Source organism: Lissotriton vulgaris, chromosome 5 (genome assembly GCF_964263255.1).
Source record: "Lissotriton vulgaris chromosome 5, aLisVul1.2, whole genome shotgun sequence".
Taxonomy (NCBI): domain Eukaryota; kingdom Metazoa; phylum Chordata; class Amphibia; order Caudata; family Salamandridae; genus Lissotriton; species Lissotriton vulgaris.
The window spans coordinates 750,431,054-750,454,516 of NC_141693.1; the positions used below are offsets into that span (position 1 = coordinate 750,431,054).

Sequence of the window (23,463 nt, forward strand, 5' to 3'; positions counted from 1 at the left end):
ATTGGGGAAGGATATGCATGAGACTCTTATCCAGGCACAAATAGGGAACTCAGTTCCACATTCCTGGGCAGGGGCGGACATCATTGTGATACTTAAGAAGAATAAACCCCCGTTAGAACCAGGGTCTTATAGGCCAATAACGCTTATGAATGCGGATGTCAAAATGTTCTCTAAGACTCTGGCACAAAGGTTAAGTAGGGTTATTGAGCACTTACTGAGCACATCACAGCACAGGTTTATTCTAGGGAAAGAGACCACTCAGCACACAAGACAGATGATTACTATTCTAGATGCTACGGGGTTGCAGGGGACCCTGTCGCGTCTGTATTCCTGGACGCGGAGAAGGCCTTCGACAGGGTCTCCTGGAACTATCTGTGGAAAGTGATGGAGTGGTTTGGTATTGGTAAGGGCTATATTAAGGCAATCCAGGCCCTATATTCAGACCCTACTGCGAGAGTAAGAATTAATAAAGGCTATACTGAGTCAGTGCAGATAAGGCGCGGGACAAGACAGGGCTGTCCAGCATTGCCCTTCCTGTTTGCCTTGTACATTGACCCTATTCTGCGTAGGTTAGAAAGGAATAACATGATCCCCCCAGGAAAACTGCAAGGCAAAAAGTACAAAATGTTCGCGTATGCGACGATGTAGCGATCATTACAACTAACCCAGAAAGGGCTTTACCGGAGATAGAGAAGGAGGCAACATGCTTTGGGGCAGTCTCAGGATACCTGATTAACAAAGGGAAAATACAAATAGTACAGAACAGATTTATGACATATCAAGACACTAGAGTGGTCGAGGAAGCAACATATTTAGGGATAAAAGTCACTGCTGATTTAGACAGACTGGTAGAGCTTAATATGAGACCCCTAGTAAGTAAAGTAAAGGAAAATACCGAAAGGATACACAATCTGCATTTGACTTTGATGGGCCGTATAAACGTGATCAAGATGATTACATTCCCGAAGTTCTTGTATTTGTTCAGAGCCATTCCACTGCTTTTTGACCATTCATGGTTTAATAAAATAGAAGCAATAATAAATAAATTCATTTGGGCACAGGGTAAGACCAGGAGAGCCTATCGACACCTTACATTACCTAGGGAAAAGGGGGGATGGGGGAACCAGACTTTAGGCTCTATTACTGGGCTGCAGCTATGCAGTATTTCCAGGGGCTTATAGGGAGCGGGGAACGAGCAAGGGGATGACACTCCTGGCTTCACTAATGTATATACTGCACTGCTGGGTGATGGGGCTGACAACGGGTTCCTGAACACAATTGATTTTAGCTACTTCAAACACACAAGGTTCAAGACACTACGAGCTCCTTATAGCATTTGGAAGGCGGTCTAAAAAACAATGGGCTTAGGCAGATACAATAGCTATACATGTTTATACACGAACCACTCTTTACCAGGGGATATTTTTAGGGATACGGTTATGAGGGACTGGGACAACAAAGGGATCAAGAAGGTTGGGAACCTCATGGATCAACAGGGGGTATCCTGCAGTTTCATGATCTCCAAATAAAATGTAAGCTAGCAGGCTGCAGATTCTTTAAATACCTTCAGGTAAGAAGCTACCTCTTAAATAAACAGGGGGTGCACTGGGCTTCGGCACATGCCGCATAATGGACTACATAGAGCGCTGCACTGACTGTACAATTCGGCAATTATACTCAGAACTCTATGTATATAAAAGTGATGACAGGGTTAAATTTGCCACAAAGTGGGCAGAAAAAGTGGGATCACAGTTGGAGGGATTTCAGCTCTCCTTGGATCTGGGTGGTACGTTTTTATGCTCAGCAACTCTACACTCGCAGCACTATAAGACCCTGTACTCGTTCTACCACACCCCTGCCAGAATTGCACAATGGGGAGGTAACTCGGGAATAACCTGTCCACGTTGCGATTCAACTAATGCAGACATCGTCCATATGTTCTCACAATGCCCACAACTGTATTTTTTAAAGGTTGATATTGAGAATTTTATTGAGGGTTCATTTGCATTAAAGATTAAGCTTACAGATGAATTAATATTGTTGGGGGTGCTGGCAGGGGCAGCGGGTATCCCTACGGAGTTCCTGTTTATGGGAACTGCAGTTTATCGGATATGCATAGCAAGATCATGGCTCGATAGGGCACCACCAACCTTCCAAAATTGGATCGCCAGGTTACTCTCAATTTATAACCTGGAAAAAGCAATATATGACAGAAAGGGACGAAGAGCTAGAATTCTGGGCGGGAAGATATGGCAACCTACAGCCAATTGGAAAAACGTTATGATTAACGGAGAGATGATTGTTGCCGCTATTGGCAATATACCTGCCGCCACGGTCTGAAAAATGTAAATATTCGGGTTCTACGTGTGTTACTCATGGTGCAATGAATTAATTGGTAAATATTTGTGTCATGGTAGAAATGATATAATTTGTATAAGTGTGCTGTAACATTTATTGGATTTCTTGGAAAAAATTGCAAAAACTTTTAATAAAAAATATTTACAAAAAAATAAATACAGTTTTTTCTAACTTTTCAACTACATAAAATAAACTGCAAAAGTGCTATTTAACGTAATACATTTCACAAATTACAATGAGTTTTTAAATAATACAAAACAATTTAACATTCAGATAACAATTTTTTTCCCTTTTTTTGCTGTCATCAGCTACTACTAAACTTCACTATTCACAGTGATATCAGTGTAGTTTCATAATAAACAGCGGGGGGAAAAGCAATCAATTAGATTGTTAAAAAAAACTAATTCTCTCAAATATAATACAAAATCAACAAAAATAACACATCCAATGGTACTTCAAATGTTTAAATCTTACCTTTACTTCGTACTTTGTCTGCATATTTTCCCAATACACCAGATAATGTATCAAAAATTTCGCTTTGAAAGCATCCAGTATGAATTCCTTAAAGATCTTGCGTAGTTTCTTTGCACATTTTCCCAATACGCCAGATAATGTATCAAATATTTTGCTTTGAAAACATCCAGTATGAATTCCTTAAAGAACTTACGTAGTTTCTCTGCACAATTTTCCCAATACACCAGATAATGTATCAAAAATTGCCGCTTTGAAAGCATCCAATATGAACTCCTTAAAAATCTTAAATGGTTTCTCTGCACATGTTCCCAATACGTCAGATAATGTATCAAAAAATTTGCTTTGAAAGCATCCAATATGAATTCCTTAAAGATCTATGCCCCTTCCCATGAAGCCGAATGGTGTATCTAAAATCTTTGTTTCAGAAAAATCAAGTATGAGTTGGGTAATTCATGAGGTGCTGAGACTGTTGAAGACCAGGCTGAAAGGAAGTGGAGGAAGAACTATTCTGAGGCAGATAAGGCAGCTTTTAAAAATCTGCTCCATTCCTATAAAGCACTAATAGGCAAAACCAAAGCTAGATACCTTGAGGAGATTATTCTTCTTGCCCCGAATAAATCTTAAACCCTTTTTAATCTAGTTAGATGTTTATCCATTCCGGACTGTGCTAAAGCCTTCATCCCGAATTCACAAGAATTATGTGATAGCCTGGCAAGTTTTTTCCAGGATAAAATCAGTAACTTCTTAATGGGATTGAAACCCGCTGGCGAAGAGGATGGGCACAGACAGACTGATAATGTGACTGTATCAAACTGTGAGATAATCAATACAGAACACATGTCATCTTTGGATCATTTCCCGATGAACTCTTATGAGGACTTCAGTGTAATCGCTGCCGGGGTTTCCTCTGGTTCCCCTAGGGATCCGCTTCCTCATAAGTTCTGGAAGCTGTTTGGAAGCAAACTTTACCCGTTTTTATGCTAGATTTGTTGTCAATCTTTAGTTACAGCTGTAGTCCCAGACTGCTGGAAAATGGCCACGATTTCCCCCTTACTAAAGAAGTCATCATTGGATCCGCACAATCCAGCTAATTACAGGCCCATCTCCTTGCTACTCTACCCGATCAAGATTCTAGAAAGGGTAGTAGCTAAATCCCTCTCTAAGTTTGTTGAAGATAATCAGTTGCTGGACGAGGTCCAATTTGGGTTTCATCCAGCACACGGGACCGAGACTGCCCTGGTGGCGGTCCTGGATTACTTGAGAATGCGGGCCGACAGTGGTCAGGCAGCCTTTTTAGTGCTGCTTGACATGTCGGCCGCGTTCGATACAGTTAATCACCAGATCCTGATCGGGAGGCTGGAGGTATTGGGTATTGTGGGCAAGGCCCGAGATTGGATCCATTCTTATCTTTCGGATAGGCAGCAGGCAGTATCTTTGCCTCCTTTCTGCTCGGAATATAGCAAATTTGAAGAAGGGGTGCCTCAGGGCTCAGCTATCAGAACGATTTTGTTTAATTTATATGTTCGCCCCCTTCTTGCTCTGATAAAATCGTTTGGAATTAACATAATCAATTACGCAGATGACATCCAGCTTGTCTTCTTTTTGAGGGCAACAATGCAGTGTCCTTAGAAAAGTTTCATGACTGTTTACCCCAAACGGCAGGCTGGTTAAAACGGAATTCTCTACAATTTATTGAGGATAAAACGGAAGTTCTGTGCTGTATGACTGGCCATATTGAGGGTCCTCTTCCTACAGATTTCTGGCCTGACTCGGCTAATAATTCTTTACTGCCTACTAAAACGGTGCGCAACATGGGGGTCATGATGGATAGTAATCGCCAGCTAGACTCCCAGGTGAATAAAACGGTATGCACCTGTATGGCTCTACTTCGAGCCTTGCTGAAGAATCTTCCATTCTTGCCAGACGCCACTAGGCCCCAAGTGGTCCGGAGCATTGTGCTAAGCAGAATTGATAAGTGCAACGCATTGCTATTAGGCACTCCAGTCTCTCTGCTCAAGAAGCTGCAGGGAGTGCAGAATATGTCAGCAAAACTTGCATTAAATCGACCTTGGGATTCGTCATCTTCTCTAGCTCTTAGGGACCTTCTTTGCCTTCAGTTGCAAAGGATACAACTTAAGGCATTATGCATTGCCTTCAGGGCAGTATATAAAATTGAGCCTAGGGCACTTCAGAGGAAATTTGCTTGGTATGCGCCGGTTAGATCCTAACGTTCTTCCTCTGCAAACCTTTTGTGTGTCCCTCATGTTAAGAAAGTGCGTACAGGTGGCAGATCCTTTAGCTTTACTGCCTCCAGACTTTGGAACTCTCTTCCCCTGGGGCTCAGAAAGTTGAACACCTTGTCTGGATTCAGGAAGGAACTGAAAACCAGCTTGTTCCCTAGAGATTAGATCTGCCTTTTCTTTTGCTCCCGCTGTCTTGGAATCTAAAGCGCCAGGATACCTTTTTTTTTTTTTTTTTTTTTTTTAGTTCTCATCACGCAAAGTTTCGAATAGTAGAGTGTTGTAGCAACTTGACCACCTAAAAATAGCCTTTCTGGCTAACTGTACCTTCTGTGGCCCTTACCCAGCACTAGGATCACTCCTTAATCTTTGTGGGGGTATCCTACCGGCTTATTAGGCATTTCTTAAGCAGCTTTCCCACTCCTTTCACATGCTTTATTCTGTACCTGATACTCAAAACTATTAATGCGCTTAATCATTGGACCTCAAGGTTTGCCGAATCATGGTGTCTTATACTCTCTCCACCCAGTACTGTTCCCAGTAATTCCAAAACTCCAGCCTTTTACTATACGGCCCGCTTTATCCAATTTCTTTATTCTAATAACTGAATTCGACCATTCTTCTACTGTGGGGGGAAGGGGATTAACCCACTTTATACAGATCTCACGTCTGGCTGCTAACGCCATCATAAATATCAGATTCCTGAGCCTTTTGTTAAGGCTGGATCCCCCAGTGTCGTCTAATTTTACCCCAAATAGTATCAAATGGGCGCTTACCTGTATTTCTTGTTTGAGGACCTCGGAGAGGATCTTACCTACATTGCCCCAATAAGACCGGAGGTGTGGGCACCGTCAAAATATATGGATGTCGTCCACTCTTCTTCGCTGCATTTGGGGCAACTCCTGATTCTCCCTTTGTTCATTTTCGATAACTTCTTTGGTGTCCAATATGCTCTATGCAGAGTAAACAAGAAGTTCTTTTTCAAGGGTGCGGATTTAATCACATCCTCGCATGTAGCCACAGATACTTGCCATAGTGCTGATACATCCTGTGACGGCAGCGCCTTCCCCCATATCTCGTTTGGTAAGGTGAATTCCTCTCGTCCCTCATTCATAATCGCCCAATACCAGTAGGCTACTTCTTTCTTCTCAAATATTTGTTGGATCTTCGCCTCTAATTCTAAGTTTCCTGGCCCATCTGTTCCTAGGGTTTTAGCCCAGCTTGCTAACTGGTAATACAATACTTAAATTTTGACAGACTACCGTTTGTTAAATCTACAAGTTTTTCCCAGTCAATAATGTTAGATCCAGTTAATATTTGTTCCATTCCACTATTCCGTTTTCCTTCAGTGGAACTGATAGCACATCTTTTAAGCATTCAGGCGTGCCAGGTGAATTCCTGATGGGGGCGTAGTGACTATGATAGGGGATCTTCCATAGGCGTCTCATCTGGACCCACAATCTAATGGCTGCTCCCAGGATTTTTAATGTAATCTTCTTGAAAAATTTTGTGAGGCCGAATTTGTACAAAAAATAATCCCCTTCTGGACCTGTCATTGCTTGCATATAAGCTGGAAAACAGTTAAGTGTTTTAAAAAGCACTCTAATATTCTTAAAATGGAATGCCCTATAATATTAGAGAATGTCTGGACTAGCTATCCCTCCATGTTCCTGTTTCCTTCTCAGCTTCTTCCATGAAATTCTGACTCCCTTGGAGGCCCAAATAAGGCTATTGATTTTACCCTGTATTTTGGCTATCAAATCTTTTTTAAACTCTAACAGTATCGTGTTGAAAAGGTATGTGAATTTAGGTAAGATCATCATCTTGACCAGATTAGAGTAACCTATAAATGACAGAGGGAGAGAACTCCAAGCATTAAATAGTTTTTTGACTTCGGATTGAACCTTATTAAAATGTATCTGAGCGATCTTCCTGATCTCCTTCACAATTAAGATCTCTAAGTATCTGATTTGTAGTTTTTCTAAAGGGTAGTTAGCCAGAGTATTCCAACACATTTTCTCTGTCTTTTGTTTGTTAATTTGGTTGCCTGAAAGGCTTCCAAACTGCTGTAGTGTACCTATTATTTCGGGAAGAGAGCCTGTCAAGTTGTTTGTGTATATCATTAAGTCGTCCGCGTAAAGCACAACTTTCTTTTCCCATTTCCTACAGCTAAAAGGAGATATGTGAGGGTTGGATCTTTATGCACAGGCCAGGGGCTCAATATAGAGATTAAACAATATAGGAGATAACGGGCACCCCTGCCTAGTACCTCTTTCTATATATATTCTCTCTGTTAGGGACCCGTTGACCAACACACATGAAGTTGGAGAACTGTATATAGCTCTAACCGCTCCTGAAAAGTTATTGCCTAAATTATAAGCTTCCAATGTGTTGTGTAAAAAACTCCACCTAACCCTATCAAAGGCCTTAGCCGCATCAAAAGTAACGACCGATAGGGGAAGGTTTTCCTCGTTAGCTAGATCTATGGCTCCTATCAGCTTATGTGTGAGTTCCTGAATCTGTCTACCCTTTATAAACCCTTTCTGATCTGTGTGGAATAAATGTCCTGCGCATGTTCCTAATCTCTTTGCCAGCAGCTGCGTAAAGATCTTGTAGTCACAGTTTAACATAGAGATCCTCCTGTAGGACTCGCAGCGTTTAGGATCATTCCCTGGTTTCAATATTATACAGCTAGTAGCTTCGCTCCATGATTTAGGAGGTATTTGTCCTCTTAGAAAAATGTAATTGAACAGATTGGTAAGTTCTGGAACCAATACCCCTCGCAATACTTTATAAAATTCATTAGGCAAGGCATCAGGCCCAGCTGCCTTGGGGCATTTCAGACATTTAATCACCTCGTCAACTTCAGATTCCATAAATTCTGCATTTAGTTTCTCTTTTTGATCTTCTGACAGAGTTTGTTTAACCCATTGCCTAAGATATTCTTGAGTTAAGGCCTCGCTATTTTTTGTATCATCTTTACATATTTCTGAGAAAAAGTCAAAGAAATCTTTTTTTAATATCTGCTTCTTCCACCAGTGGTCTAATGCTATTTGCCTCTTGAATGCTTGAGATTTTGTTTTTAGTTAGATCGTTCTTTGTTTTCCAAGCTAAAAGCTTGCCACATCCCTCCCCGTATTGATATTGAGCTAACTTACTTGCTTTCCACCTCTTCTTAATTCTAGAATCTAAAATGTTTATTAGGTTATTTTTGGCCTTGGTTAGTTCCTTCCTGGATGTTTCTATTATTTCAGCTGATGTTTCCTCATTACTATTCTTTACCGACCTGTGTATTTCACCCTCTAAACTCTCTATTTCCTTCTTCTTTATTTTATTTCTGTGGGCCGTTGATCATTTTACCTCTAAGCATCGCCTTGTAGGCCTCCCATCTAATCTGGCCAGGATACCCTTTGGGTGACAGTTGCGCTATATAAGTGCACCTTACATTACATTACATTACATTACATTAGGCAATCTCGGTTTCATTTCCAAGTGTGCATCATTACAGTGACTCCAACCATTATTACACTTTAAATAAACTGCATAATGTCCACTTGTACTAGTACTTCCAGCATGGAAAAGAATAGCAACTGTTGCAAAAGTGCTTTCAGAAATAGACACTTGATTAGCAACAACATTTATAATTTTGGTTTCCACTTTTCTTCCATTTGGTCTACAGTGTTTCAGCATTATAATCAAATATTTTCCATATCTTTGTAGGCATACTGTAGATAGCATTCTTGATTTACAACAAGAACACATCATCTCATGATCAGCTTCTTTTACTAATTTGGAAAATGGTACAGATTTGCAGTCAGGTATTGTTAAATATAAAAATCGTTCTCTGTCAACTATAGTCCTTAAAGATAATAAACACTCTTCACATTTATGTTCCCATTTGTAAGTGAGTCCAAATAAACTCTCAATCTGAACTTCTTCATCTTCTAGTACTCCAATCAGAACCATCAGAAATTATTGTTCATCTTGCTGTATATTAGCACTGAACGTTAAAGATCCAGTACATGTACCCAACAGTTGGCGAATACCAGAAGCAGAATGGATCTTACTTCTATCAGTTCTCAATTCTTGAAATAAAGTGTAAAGTGCAGAACATAAAGTTTATTCCTGACTTTCCATAATTTCACCACAAAAATCTTCAAGATAAAATAGAACATTTAGAATAACATTACCATAGCAGATGACACCAGAAGCATTTTCTAATTGGTATCCAACAACATCGTCACTTGTTTGTATTTTCTGCTTCTTTACATCTTTTCTTTTCTGATGATTTTCTTTCTGCTTTTCAACCATAGTTAACTCTTCAACATGTTTGCATTTTGAACACACTTTACTCGTTTCTCATAAATAGTATATTCACCTAAATGGGGAGCATATAGCCTTCTCAAACGATTATATTCTCTTACACAATTAACATCAGTACTAACCTTGTTCTCATCAAAATCAGTTAAATACAAACCAGACAACGTTCTAATTCGAGATAATGCAAAATATACCATTCCCTCTTTAAACACAGTTCTTCCAACATTTACCAGAGCATTATCTAGACTTAAATCTTGTGATTTGTGAATAGTTATTGCATATGCTAAACAGAAGGGAAACTGTTTTCTACGAAAATACATGTCTTTAACAAGCAAAAAACGTGCGGCAGAACGTGCAATCTGTCTTACCTCTGCAATCTTATCAAATGTAACTTTCAAAAATTAAATTCCATTTCTATTTTGATATTTCACAAAATCAACAACTTTCCCCATTGCTCCATTCACTAAACCTTCTTCTACATTCAGATTACGCTTCAAAATTACCCGACAGTTTAGACATACATCTACATTTTTTTCTAAGTCAGCAGTTTTTGATACAGACTTTTCCAAAGAATCCAATTTAGTCTGTAGTTTTTCTGAAAGAACAATTGTTATTCCTTGATGCTCGATTTTATCGATAGCTTCAATGAGAACTATTTCTTGATTTTCAAATTTCATAAGCTCTCTATAATGTAGAACACTCTTCCACTGTAGGCATTAAGCAAACTATAGACTTTTTTTCTTTCATTTTCTTGTAAATTACTTCTGCTGGTGAGTTTTCATTTCTAAACAAGTTCTTTAGTAGATGACTTTGAAAAGCGTGTATACCATGTTTGCTTAGAACACCAATTCTTACATCTTTTATAATATTTGCATAATCTTCATCTCTTGCTTGTTGCATATTCTGAGTGAGTTCTTTATATTCCAAATGTAACCACAGATTCACATTTCAAATACTTCCCAAAGATTCCTTAGTGTCTTCATGTAGAAGAGTTTTGAACACAGGTTCTCCTTTTACGGAGGTAAGTTATAGCAGATCTCCAAATACAATTTAATGTTTTCCTCTAAGGAGAATGTCATAATCTGTTTTTAATATCTGTTGCATTCTTAAGTATACAAAAGCAAGCATTACGTTTGAGACCATGCTCACCTCATCAATAATTAAAAGTTTCATTTTCTTCAGCACTCTTGACACTTCATAAGAAGCTTCTTCAGACAAATTCTGATATTGTAATTTATTATCATGCTCCACTGGTAACTTCAATAATCTATGCAAAGTAACTCCTTTAACATTGTGTGCAGCTAATCCAGTTGGGGCTGTTACCACACGACATAAATGTGAACCAGTAGTTTTTTTAAAGATAACTGGTCAAAACTTTAATTAAAACATGTTTACCTGTCCCAGTTTGACCACTGATGTATATCAGAAGAGGTTTAAAAGATGAACACAGACATTCTGTTTTTTCATGCAACAAACCATGTTCTATCCGTTCTCTCACTTGCACACATATTTCTTCCTGTCCAACATTTACTTGTTCTTCTAACTTTTCCAATGTTATATTCTCCTCGTGTGCTTGTTGCATTGCAATTTCAACTTCATGCATAGCAATCGCTGCTTCATTTTCCAGCATTGGTTGTCCAAGAGGATCTTGACTACATGGACCACTACTTTAACTATCTTGAAAACTTTCATGAGCTATTTCAGCTTTAATTGTCTTTCCCTGTTCAACTTCATCATTCAACATTTTTAAATATGTAGGGAAAATTGGACATTCAACGATATCTTTACAAGCATTAAAAGAATATTTGTAGCAGTCATACTCGCCAAGTAATTCACTTTCACTACGCCATGGTTTAAACAATTGCATAAGTGCTACATAGTAAAATTCTCGCTTATCTGGAGTTTCACAGCTAAGTTTCTTGTGGTTTATAAGATTACCCTTTGCATGTTTTACTAAACAACCATGACATCCAACTACTGCAAACTTTCCTTCTTTTAAATTTTCTTTAACATTTCTTTTGAGGCTGTAATGTTGAACTACTTCATACTTCATACTTCATAGCTGTTCCAGATGTTGACTCCTTTTCAGATAGTATGTGTCCAACATTTTAGTTTTAAGAATGTCTGTACTGTCTGGCTCATTTGCTGCTAATTGTTCAATTTCTTCCAATGATTTCAACACTCTACTTAATTTGCAGGCAAGACCTAAACTTACCCAAATGATTCCTCATGACTTTAAATATAAACTTGAAGAACACAAGCGGTCTAAACATTAATATGATCCAATTTCTCAGTGGGAAAGCATTTTGAAACTAAAGCTGTATAATCTTTTGCTAAGGCTATTCTTTTGTACAATTTCTTCCCACATTTGTTTCATCTCTTTATTTTCGGATTTTGTTGTTTACGATGTAACATAACGTGCAACAGCAATTGAGTTATCTGCAACATACTGGATGTCCATGTTCGCATTCCACATTTTTAAAATGACTGGATTGTAGTCATTGATATACTTTGACACTTCTGTTCTTTTTAAGTTGTAGGTATTCTTTGGAGATTTCCGAGTTAATGTGTGCCTTACAGAAGAAAAAAAAGAATTTACTCATTCTTTAGAAATGACTGGACGGGGAAAACCAAAACCAACATTTGGTGAAAAATATTCCTTTACACTTGTATTTTCTTCTGCAATACTTTCCACAACGATGACTTTGGAAACATAAAACTTGCTGTCTCAAGCTTCTATTTCCTCCTTCTCTTGGAATCTCACATGTCACATACTGTTAGATGAAAGACAATACTGTTTCACCAGAATCATTTCCAAATTTAGGTCAATCCTTGATCCATAGTAGCATATGTATCTGAAGTGCACCTCTTGCTTGATACTCCTTTCTCCCAAAAAAATCGGTAACTTCTCCAAGAGGTGTATTCTTTTATTACAGATAAAAGACATTATAGTTTGAAACTTATGATTAAAATATCTGCCCACATTTACAGGATCCAGTGAACACAGTTCACCAGGAGTCTTTATTTCAACATTTTTTATATTGGAATTCGGTTTTCTTGTAAACTCAAGCAAATCTTCCCATGCATACTCTGCACAGCTAAGTATGACAAACCATGTTGGTGTACCTAAGTTCCATAACATACACTTGAGTTCTCCATGAGGATGATACCAATACTCATTTGTCCCATGTTGACATGCCCTCAAATTGATTAACTGTGCTTCTAAATTTTCATCTGTTACTTGAACTTTCTCCACAAATTATTTCGCAGAAAGAAGTGATTGATGAACTCCAGTTTTAAGTGTATGATTCACTGCATACGAGAGAGGAGACAGATCACTTTCAAACAAAAGGTGAAATATGTATTGGATGCACTGTCGAAATCTAGGATCTTCAGAATATAATCTTGTTGACCGATATTCTGAAACTGGAATCCATACAGGTCGGTCATCATATCGTCCACCTTCTCCAGTATGAAACAACTGTGGAAAACAACAACCTTCCTAGATTTTCTCCCATAAACTCATTGGAGTTCCCTGTGCTTTTTTCATTTGAAATAACTCAATGCTACTTCTTATCACTTCTTTTGAATGCAAAGGACATATTGTGTAATGTTCATAAATCTCTTCAGTCCTTGACTCGTCCACTTTCTCAATTTTACCACTTGAAATTTCAGAATCATCTTCTAAACGTATTACCTGTTCATCCACATTTACATTTTTATAATAAATATTGTTCTCTATAAGATATAAGGTAGCCTTTTCAACTTTATTAACATCCACAAATTCTTGCCCTATTTTCTGACTCTTTGTTGGTACACCATTTACTAAAATACCTACTGCCTCATCTTCCTCTTTCTCTCCAGCAATAGTTTCAATGTTGTTTTTCTAAAAATCCAAAGGTAAGTACACCACTCTTCCTTTCAGCCCTCTTTGCAAGCCTGTTGGCGGCAGTTTACCTGTTTTAGGCTCCATCCGAATTATAGTTTGAAAAGGAGGAACAGAGTAAATTAGAACCGCCTCATATGTATTCAATTTTGCCAGCTCATGTAGAATAGCTACAAATTCCAACTTATTATGCACTGCTGTAGCAGGCACTTTGTTCTCTTCTAATTTGTTGTAACAATATTTACATATACGTTGATCACTACCTAACTCAAATCAACCTTCAACAAACAAGTAAGTTGCAAATTCTTCCCACTTACCATTGCTCTCCTTTTCACTTTTCAAATACAGATCAACATTCCTACTTTGACTTTTATAATGAGTATGTCAACAACAAACACAAAGTTTTAAATTTCAGAGCACACTACATTAAACTTTCCAATTCCTTCTTCAAACTGATCAGTGCTAAATGCCTTCTCATCTCCTCCAACATCTGTAATTATCAAACTTTCTTCTGAACCAAAATATTGCATTTCAATATCATCACACTTTTTTTGAACACCTGATAAAGAACCATATAAAACACTTGTATTCAGTTCACTTAAACTTAATGCAGGACTTTTTACGCAGTACAGTTTCTTTACAAACTTCTGCATTTCTGAATGGTGTACTGCTAACACCCTCAAATGATGAAAAACGCTTACAAACTTTTCTTGAAAGACAAGAGAGAAAACCCATACTTCTCAGTATATTTTCTTACATTACATGGATATAGTCCTTGTAACAACTTAATCTTCTGTTTTATACTTTTCTGAGCATAGTCTCATAGCAAATTTCATATCATATCAATGGATTCCTGTTGAATACTACAACTACTACTACAACTCCACTTATACACAGGAGATTGTGGACGTTTCCCTTGCACTTCTTCGGCTATTAACTCTTCTGCACTTTTACTAACCATTTCCTGCTTTGGAAGAGGACAACCATCCTAAACTTCGTAGCAACTACCTCCAGTATCAACTTCAAATGATAAACTATTTTCATGGAAGTAACTTTTCTCATTAAAAAACAGGCTCAGTAGTAGAAGTATGTCTCCAATGTCCACTAAAGATTTTATAAAAGTTGGTTCTGTTCGCAAGTCTTTTTTTTCTACTTTTGTCTTTCAATACTTTGACTATTTTATCAAATACTTTCATTCTCTTTAAAATCAAAATAAATAACTTCTGTTTTAAATTGAAAGCAGTATCCACTATACTTTCAATGTGCTGCTTCTCTTTGAATTGCAACATTCTTCTTTTATATTTGCAGCATGTTTTCATTAATTTCTGAATCACTCTAGATCGAAAAAGTCTCTGACAAATTTCTTAAAATTGTTTTTGTCTCCGAGTAGCATATACTATTTCTTTATCATGTTTCCTTTCCTTTATATTTGAAATTGAACTCTGCTTCACCTTTCTTGAAAAATTCTTCTTTTTGCTTTCTGTGATCTTTTTTCCATTAAATGTTCGCAATATTCTTTTCAAAAGTTGTCTTCTACTTTTAGTATAACAAACTGTTTCTGTACTACTCACATTTTTTTCTACTTGAATATTTTTTCTTTTACTCAAATATATATTTTTTCTTCTCTTTTCTTTTTCTTTCACTTGAACTAGGCATTTCCAAATTTTAATCCAAACAAAATAATTTTCTGAAAAACAAAAAATAGATGCAATTATTTTTCACATTTGTTCACTTTATTTTTGGGGGCCTCAAAATGCATCTTTATAGGGCTCTATTTTCAGGCCTCACAAACGTAACCCGTTTTTTATTTCTTTATTGCACTGCAGTGACACTGTGAGAGCATGCACATTGCTCACTACTTAGAAGTGCAGACATCATGCCGAGTGACTCGCATTGTAGGAGAAGGGAAATCCTTTAAAGAGAGCCATTTTCTCTCAGGATTTCCCTTCTCTTTTGGCAACGCAGGAGCAACATCATCGTGGGGTGATTAGCAGACAAACCACCAGGTGCGCAACGCCGATTCCCCCAAACTCCCTGGGACAGCTTCCCAGGCGCACACACAGAGCCGCACCCGAGTACTTCACAGGTCTTCTAAAGACCATTTGGTTGTAAAGGAGACTCTGTTCTTTTTCACCCCTTTTTACAGCCTATTGCTGAAAGAATTAGGCTCCCCCAAAATTTTACTCTGGTTGTGCCTCTGCAAACAACCACAAGTAGGTAACTCCAGCACAAACCTGCTCTCACCTTACACTCGGTCTTCTTTTAGTGCAACGAAAACACACACTTTGCCTGCCTCACTTAGTTCTCACATCCCCTCTTTAATATGAACATAAAAGATTTCCAATTACTTTTATATTCCTATACTGTGCTTCACATGGAAATATAGAACTCAAGGTTCTCCCCACCCCAAATTAGTTCTCTGGTATACTTTCTCAAATATAAGAAGTGGAGGTATTCAGTATCTGTCAGTCCCGGCCACTTTAAAACAGTGTACCTATATACAACTCGACAAAACGTTATGTTTCTAAATTAATGTCTTACACTTAAAAGCTCCTTTACATTTCTTTCGCTAGATGTACCTTTCTTTAAAACACCACCAGAGAAGGGTGGTGAAGTATGCTCCTCAAAGAGCAACTCAAAGCTTTGTTCTTCTTTATAAAAAATCTGCCTGTCAATACTTTTCGCTAGCCTTTTTGACGCCTTAAGACAGTGGGTGGATGAGTATAATACGTCGTATTTAGGATCGGGTGGAAGATGCACAGAAATAAGAACGTTTAGTTGAAAAAAGGGCGAGTGGATTCATGGCCAGATGCATCAATGCATAGATACATAGGGAGATGTATCAATGTATGGATGGATGGAAGGATTAATGAATGCAGGGACCAGTACTCATGATAGACACTGCAGTGAGACCATGCACATCGATGGACGCATGCCTATTTTGCTCACTACTGAGAACTGGAGACATCACGCTAGGTTACCCACGTTGCAGAAGGAAGGGAAATCCTTTAAAGAATGTTTTTTCCAAACGTAGGATAATTGGAGAGGATTTTCTAAAGCACACAATGATGCTTATCTTGATTTAGACCACAACCCAACTTGCATAGCCCACACCCATTTAAGAGCTTTGCCCCCCCCCCTTTTAGAGCACCCCCACTTCGCCCCTTCCTATCATATATTGATACAAGAACTACAGAGCAGTAAAACACCCCTCCCTACTATTTCCTCTGAGCAACAATGCGAAGAACTTGCCAGGTTCTTCGTTGACAAGGTACAGAAAATCTACACCTCCTTCCCCCAGCACGACCCTAATACTATCAGCATTCCTTCTGCTTCTCCTAGCTACACGACCTTGACCTGCATCCCAGAAATCTCCAAAGACATCCTCATCAGACTATGCAATAAAGTCAAATCTGGCTCCCCCGCAGACCCCATGCGCCCGGCTCAATTCCTAGAGTCACTCAACTTCTTCCTACCAGCGTTAACCGCCATCCTGAACCTCTCCTTTACTTCAGCCTGTGTACCATCTGCCTGGAAGCAAGCGTGGGTTTCGCCTATCATCAAGAAACCCACCCTAGATCCATCTAAACCGGAGAATTTTCGTCCAATCTCCCTGCTTCCATGGCTTTCCAAACTCTCTGAAGCGCATGTCAACAGCACTCTATCCCAGCATATGGTCAAAAACAACATTCTGGACCCATCACAAAATGGGTTCAGACCAGGCCATAGCACTGAGTCTGCTCTCTTAGCCACCACAGAGCACCTCCGGACGATCTTGGATGCCGGTCAAAGTGCTGCGTTGATCCTTCTGGATCTCAGCGCGGCATTTGACACGGTATCCCATGTCATCCTTCTTAAGCGTCTGGAGACCTTTGGAGTAACTGGTCATGCCTTGGAGTGGTTCAGATCCTTCCTCGAGAACAGGTCCTTTCGAGTTTCTGCCCCCCCCCTTCCTATCTAAACCCCACCCTATTGAACAGGGAGTCCCGCAGGGCTCTGCGTTAAGCCCCTCTCTTTTCAATCTTTATGTTCAGCCTCTGGCGACAGTGGCCAAAGAATGGGGCTTGACATTGGTATCGTACGCTGACGATACACAACTGCCCATCGCCCTCTCAGACGGTCCTTCCAACTTTTCCTCTAACTTCAAAAACGGACTCTCTGCGGTCGCCCAATGGATGACCACGAACTGTTTACAACTTAATGGCGGAAAAACAGAGGTGCTTCTCCTTGGCAAAAACACCAGCCTTTGGAATGAGCACTGGTGGCCATCCTCCCTTGGTACCATCCCTCCCCCCAAAACCCTAGTGAAAAACTTGGGTGTCTGGATGGACGACTCACTCAACTTTCGAGCCCACACCAAGAAAGTTGCCGGCACCTGCATTGGCTTACTGAGAAGCCTTAGCCACATACTAGGCTTCTTCGACGCAAAGACCCGCCAACTCATCATCCAAGCCACCATCCTCTCGCGTCTAGACTATGCCAATGTACTCCTTCTTGGCGCCAACAAATGTGAGTTAGCACGACTCCAACGTGTGCAGAACTCGGCCGCTAGAACTTTGGTCGGCCTTCCCCGCAGATGCTCAGCCAGAGCAACCATCAGAAAACTGCACTGGCTCCCTGTTGACTCCAGAATCAAGTTCAAGACCCTCATCATGACCTTCAAAATTCTCAAACTTAACACCCCCCCTCTGCTTCAACCCCTTCTCACTCCCTATGCGCCGTCACGGAACCTAAGATCTTCCAACCAAAGCCTTCTTTGCGTCCCACGCATAAAACTTTGCCGCATGGGCGGCCGCTCCTTTAGGTTCCTGGGAGCCAAGATGTGGAATGAACTACCACATCATATTCGCTCGATAGACAACCTATCTGCTTTCCGGAAAGCAGTGAAAACTTTTCTATTCCCTTGCCTGTAAACCTCCCTTTGTCCATGGACTCTCCACGCTCAGGATCTGATCTGGGTTCCAGCGCCGGGACGCCTCATTGCCGGGGCAGCTGTAGCGCTTTACCAAAACAATAAGATAAGATAAGAGAAGAAGGCTTGCAATCCATGTTTGGAAAGAGGGGGGAACCTTATCCAACCAAGTCCTTGCTATGCAAATACGATAAACTGCCACAGAAACAAACAAGAATTCCACTGGCAATCCCTCTACACCTTCCCCCAAACCCAAGATAATTAGTTTTTCTGTAAGCTTTATCTTAATCTTTAGTGACATTTCCAAGAATTCCTCGATCGCGTTTTTTAAGGTATACAACTGTGGGCATTGTGCAAATATATGTACAATGTCTGCAACATTGGAATCGCAGCGAGGACATAATAATCCGGACGTGCCGCCCCATTGTGCAATTCTAGCCGGGGTATGATACAGCGAATAAATAGTCTTGTAATGTTGAGATTGTAATGTGGCTGAACAGAGCACAGTACGTTCCAAATCGAGGGATGCCTGGAAGCCTTCTAAGTCGGTCCCCAGTTTTTCTATCCATTTTAGGGCATATTTACCCCTATCATCGCTTTTAATTACACTGAGCTCAGCATAGAGCTGCCTGATTGTGCAAAGGGTGGAACGTTCTATATATTCCATTACTTTACTCTGACCAAGACCTAATGGGCCACCCTGCTTTTGTAAAAGAAAGCTTCTTATTTGTAAGTACTTAAAAAAGCTGCGACCTTCTAGCCCAAATTTAGCTTGCAATTCCCCCAACTCTAGTATACCCCCCTGATTATCCAGGAGATTACCAACCTTTACAATCCCCTTGTTATTCCAGTCCCTCATGATTGCATCCCTTAAAATGTCTCCTGGTAATGACCTATTCGTGTAAAGCCGTGTATAGTTATTATACCTACCTAGACCCAGTTTTTTTGAGATTGCTTTCCAGATCATATAAGCTGCCCTTAATGTCTTAAATCGTGTATGTTTAAAGTAACTGAAATCAATTGTTTTTCAATATGCATTCTCCGCCCCCTCGCCCAATAGTGGTGTATACATTAGTAAATCCTAACCTACCCTCAATTTGCCCTAGACCACCACCCCCGATCAGCCCCTGAAAATACTGCAAGGCGGCTGCCCAATAATAAAGCCTGAAGTCTGGTGCCCCCCAGGCCCCCTTCTCTCTAGATAACGTGAGATACCGATAGGCTCTCCTTGTCTTCCCCTGTACCCATATATGCCTGTTTAGTATCCCTTCTAATTTATTAAACCATGTATGGTCAAAATATAATGGGATTGCTCTGAAAAGATACAGAAACTTCGGGAAGGTTACCATCTTTATTACATTAATACGGCCCATCAAGGTCAGATGTAGATTATGAATCCTTTCGGTGTTTTCTTTTACTTTTGCCAGGAGTGGACCCATATTTAACTCTACCAGTCTGTCTAGGTCAGCTGTAATTTCTATTCCTAGATATACCGCTTCTGCGGCCACTCTTGTGTCCTGATATGTTACAAAGTTATTCTGTACAATCTGTGTCTTCCCTTTGTTTATTGAATATCCTGACGCCCCGCCAAAGTTTGCTGCTTCCTGCTCTATTTCTGTTATTGCTCTTCCTGGGTTCGTGTGATAATCGCTACGTAGTCTGCGTACGTGAATATATTGTACTCCTACCGTGGAGTTTAACGGGAGGGATATTAATATTTTCCTCGAGCCTTCGCAGCAAGGGATCCAGATATAACACAAATAGAAGCGGCGAGGCCGGACAGCCCTGCTGTGTACCACGCCTTATCCGTACTTTAGAGGTATATCCTTTATTAATCCTAATTCTTGCCGTCGGTTCCACATATAGAGCCTGAATAGCCTTGATAAATCCTGCACCAATACCAAACCATTCCAAAACCTTCCACAGATAGCCCCAGGAGACCCTGTCAAAGTCCTTCTCTGCATCCAAGAATACAGCAGCGACAGGGTCTCCTGCAGCTCCTGCGGCGTCCAAGATGGTAACCATTTGTCTTGTGTGCTGAGTGGTACCTTTCCCCGGAATAAATCCGTGCTGTGCGGTATTCACTAGGCTCTCGATTATCTTACTTAACCTCTGTGCCAATGCTTCGGAATAAATTTTGCGTCCGCGTTCATAAGCGTTATTGGTCTATAAGACCCCGGCTCCATAGGTGGCTTATTCTTTTTAAGGATTACAATGATGTCTGCCCCCGCCCAGGTCTGCGGGATAGTTTCCCCCAACTGTGCTTGTCTTAATATCTCCAGCATATCTATCCCCAAAATATCCTAGAAGGTTTTATAAAATTCAGCTGGGATTTGGTCAGGTCCTGTTGCTTTCCCTGGTGGTAGCTTATTTACTGCATTTTGAACTTCCTGCATTGTCAGCGGCATCTCTAATGCCTCCTTTCCTTCATCTTTTAGCTTTACGTGTGGGATGCCTGCCAAGTATTCCTCTGTTTCAAGGTCTCTATTACTGAGGTCATGATCATACAAAGTTGCATAAAATTTCCTAAAGACTTCTCGTACCTCCTCTACCTTATTTACGACCCTTCCCCTGCCATCGTTAATTTCTTTTATTTCCCCAGCTGCCATATTTTGTCTGATTAGCACTGCTAGAAGATGGCCTACTCTCTTGTTGAATTCATAACATTTTTCTTTTTTGGCCATATAATTACCTGCAGTTTTCCTTGCCATACTCTCGCTAGCCTCTGATTTCTTTAGCTCTATCCTCAATAAAATCTCTTCCAAGGGTTCTTGACTAATGATGGCGCAAATAAGTTGATCTTCCAACTCTGTCAGATCACTAAGCCTTCTAATTAATGCCAATTTCTCCATTTTAGCCCTATGGAGTATATAGCTTAGTGTTTCTCCCCGCACCCCTGCTTTGAAGGCTTCCCAGACCATCCCCGCTGATGCTGATCCTCTATTAATTTCCCAAAACTGCCTGATCCAAACCCTCATCTTTTTAACATAATCTTCTTCCCTTAATAACCCTCTCTCAAACGTCCAGTTATACTCTATTCGTTCTCCCCTAGTGGTCTGGGGGATAGTTAGTACAAGAGGGTTATGGTCTGAGAATACGCGGGGAAGCCTTTCAATCTGGGTACCAACGACCAGGGAGCTTGAGATAAAGAAATAATCTAATCTAGCGGTCATCCTATGTGGCACTGAATAGAAGGTACTGCCTGTCTCTGGTGGGTTATTAGCTGCCCAGACATCCACAAGTGCATTATGTTGTGCTAGATTACAAATGGCCCTGAATGATTTCCTTTTTCGGTCCCCCTGAGCCCCCCCCATAATACCCAATCCTGTCATTCCATTTACATTGAAATCCCCGCAACAGATCACAGGTTCTGGCCAAAGAGCTAATTCCAAATCTAGGAAATCAAGCACTTCGGGTTCATCATCGTTCGAACCATATACAGAAACAATAGTGTAACATCCAGCGCCTGTTTCTCCTTCAATCATGACCCATCTCCCCCCTTGATCTTCCTTCCTTTTCTTCACCTTCATTACTCCCCTTTTAGCGATTATAGCCACCCCTCGTGTCTTAGTATCCTGCTGTGTATGTGCAAGGACCTCAAACCCAAGTTGTTCCAGGAGGTATTTACTCTTGCCCTCAATGTGCGTCTCCTGGATGCATATCACGTCTAATTTCAATGATCTTAACATTGCCGCTACCTTCTGTCTTTTCCCTCCCTCATTTAGCCCACAGATATTATTAGAGGCAATCTTTAACGCCATCTATACTCAATGCTGCTTCCCTTATAAAGTACCCAATCCATTCGCCCTCCTCCTAGTGCGCCTAGTACCAAAATATATACATGTGTCTTCCTCTTTTGTGCTGTAGTTACCCACATCCATCACCGCCCCCTCGAACTCCCCCTCCCCTTGCTTAACCCACCCCCCCTGCTACAGGCAAATAGGTCCTGCATGACCTATGTGTGACTGCTCTCTGTTGTCGTGTCGCCTCCCCCTCCTTTCCCATCTCCTCACGTTTGCTGAAACAATCTTCTTCAAGAGTCTAGCCATAAATCTGCCCGAGTATGTTACTATGTTACCCTGGCTGGCTCGGTGCCTCTTTTATTTCCACCCCTATGGTTCTCTGTGATCTCCGCTAGGTATACGCCTGCCTTAATTTCTGAAAAGAACATTCTGGTTTGACCCCCCGTAATGACTTTTTGTTTCGCAGGAAACATTAAATACGCCTCAGAGCCCTGTTGCTGAAAAGGAGTGATTAATTGCCTAAGTTTCCACCTCCTTTCAACTGTCACATGACAGAAGTCTGGCCTTGCGAAAAAAGTGGATCCATCATATGTTTTCTTAGCATCAGGCCTGGCCTTTGCCATTATTTCTTGCCTCGCAAGAAAGTTTTCTAGAAAGACTAGCATAGCCCTCGGCAAAGTGTCCTGATTACCACCTCTTCTCTTCTTCTGCTTAAGTGGGAATCTGTGGGCTCTCTGAACCTCAGTCTCCCATTGCCACTGTGCCTCTGGGAATGCGCCTTTCAACAACTTGACCACATACCCTCTTGCGTCCTGCCCTTCCACCCCCTCCTCCAATCCAAGAAGTCTCACATTATTGGGTCCCTGACGATTTTCATAGTCTTCTAACTTCCATTGTAGATCTTCAACAACCTTCCCCTGCTCCATTTTATATGCCTGCCAGTCTGTGAACTCGTCCTCGAGCCTGCCTGTCCTTTCCTCTATTTGAACCACTCTCTCTTCTACTTCTTCATATCTTTTATTCATTTTCCTAATGCTTGCTTGAATTTTCTTTGTGTCTTGTCTGGTTCTCCGGCTCTCTGTCCTTGCCTCTGCATGCATCTGCTTCAGCATGTTAAACATTACATCTAATGTTACGTGAGGCATTGAGCCCACATTGCTTGCAGCCCCCTCTTCTGGATAGTTTTCTTGGTGGACTCTGGAGGTACCACTGTAGTCCCACAGTAATTTCTTATTAATGCTAGATAAGGAACCATCCCTGTCCTGCCTTATTACTGATCTTCTTTTCTTTCGCGTACCTTTGCTCTTGGAAGCACTAGTGTGGGCTTCCTCTGAGTCTGTTGATAACTCTGTAGTACTGCCCTCTCCCTGCGTGCTTATTTGAGAAGAATCAGAGCCTTCATTTACTGAATAAAACTTGTCCCCCTCTGGGGAGCGGCCTCTCCCATCCTTGACTACCCCTCGCTCCTGCTGTGAGTCATGGCTTGCTAGACTTTTCAGGCTGCCCCAGGTTGCATCTTGTAATTGCCTC

The 23,463-nt window shown here is 40.6% G+C and overlaps 1 protein-coding gene across 1 annotated transcript in view; it reads left to right on the forward strand.

Annotated features, from left to right (window-relative positions):
* The window catches only part of LOC147711498 (phospholipase A2, membrane associated-like), a 242,854-nt gene that overhangs the window by 134,849 nt on the left and 84,542 nt on the right, over positions 1-23,463 (forward strand). The gene's annotated exons all lie outside the window — the stretch shown is intronic.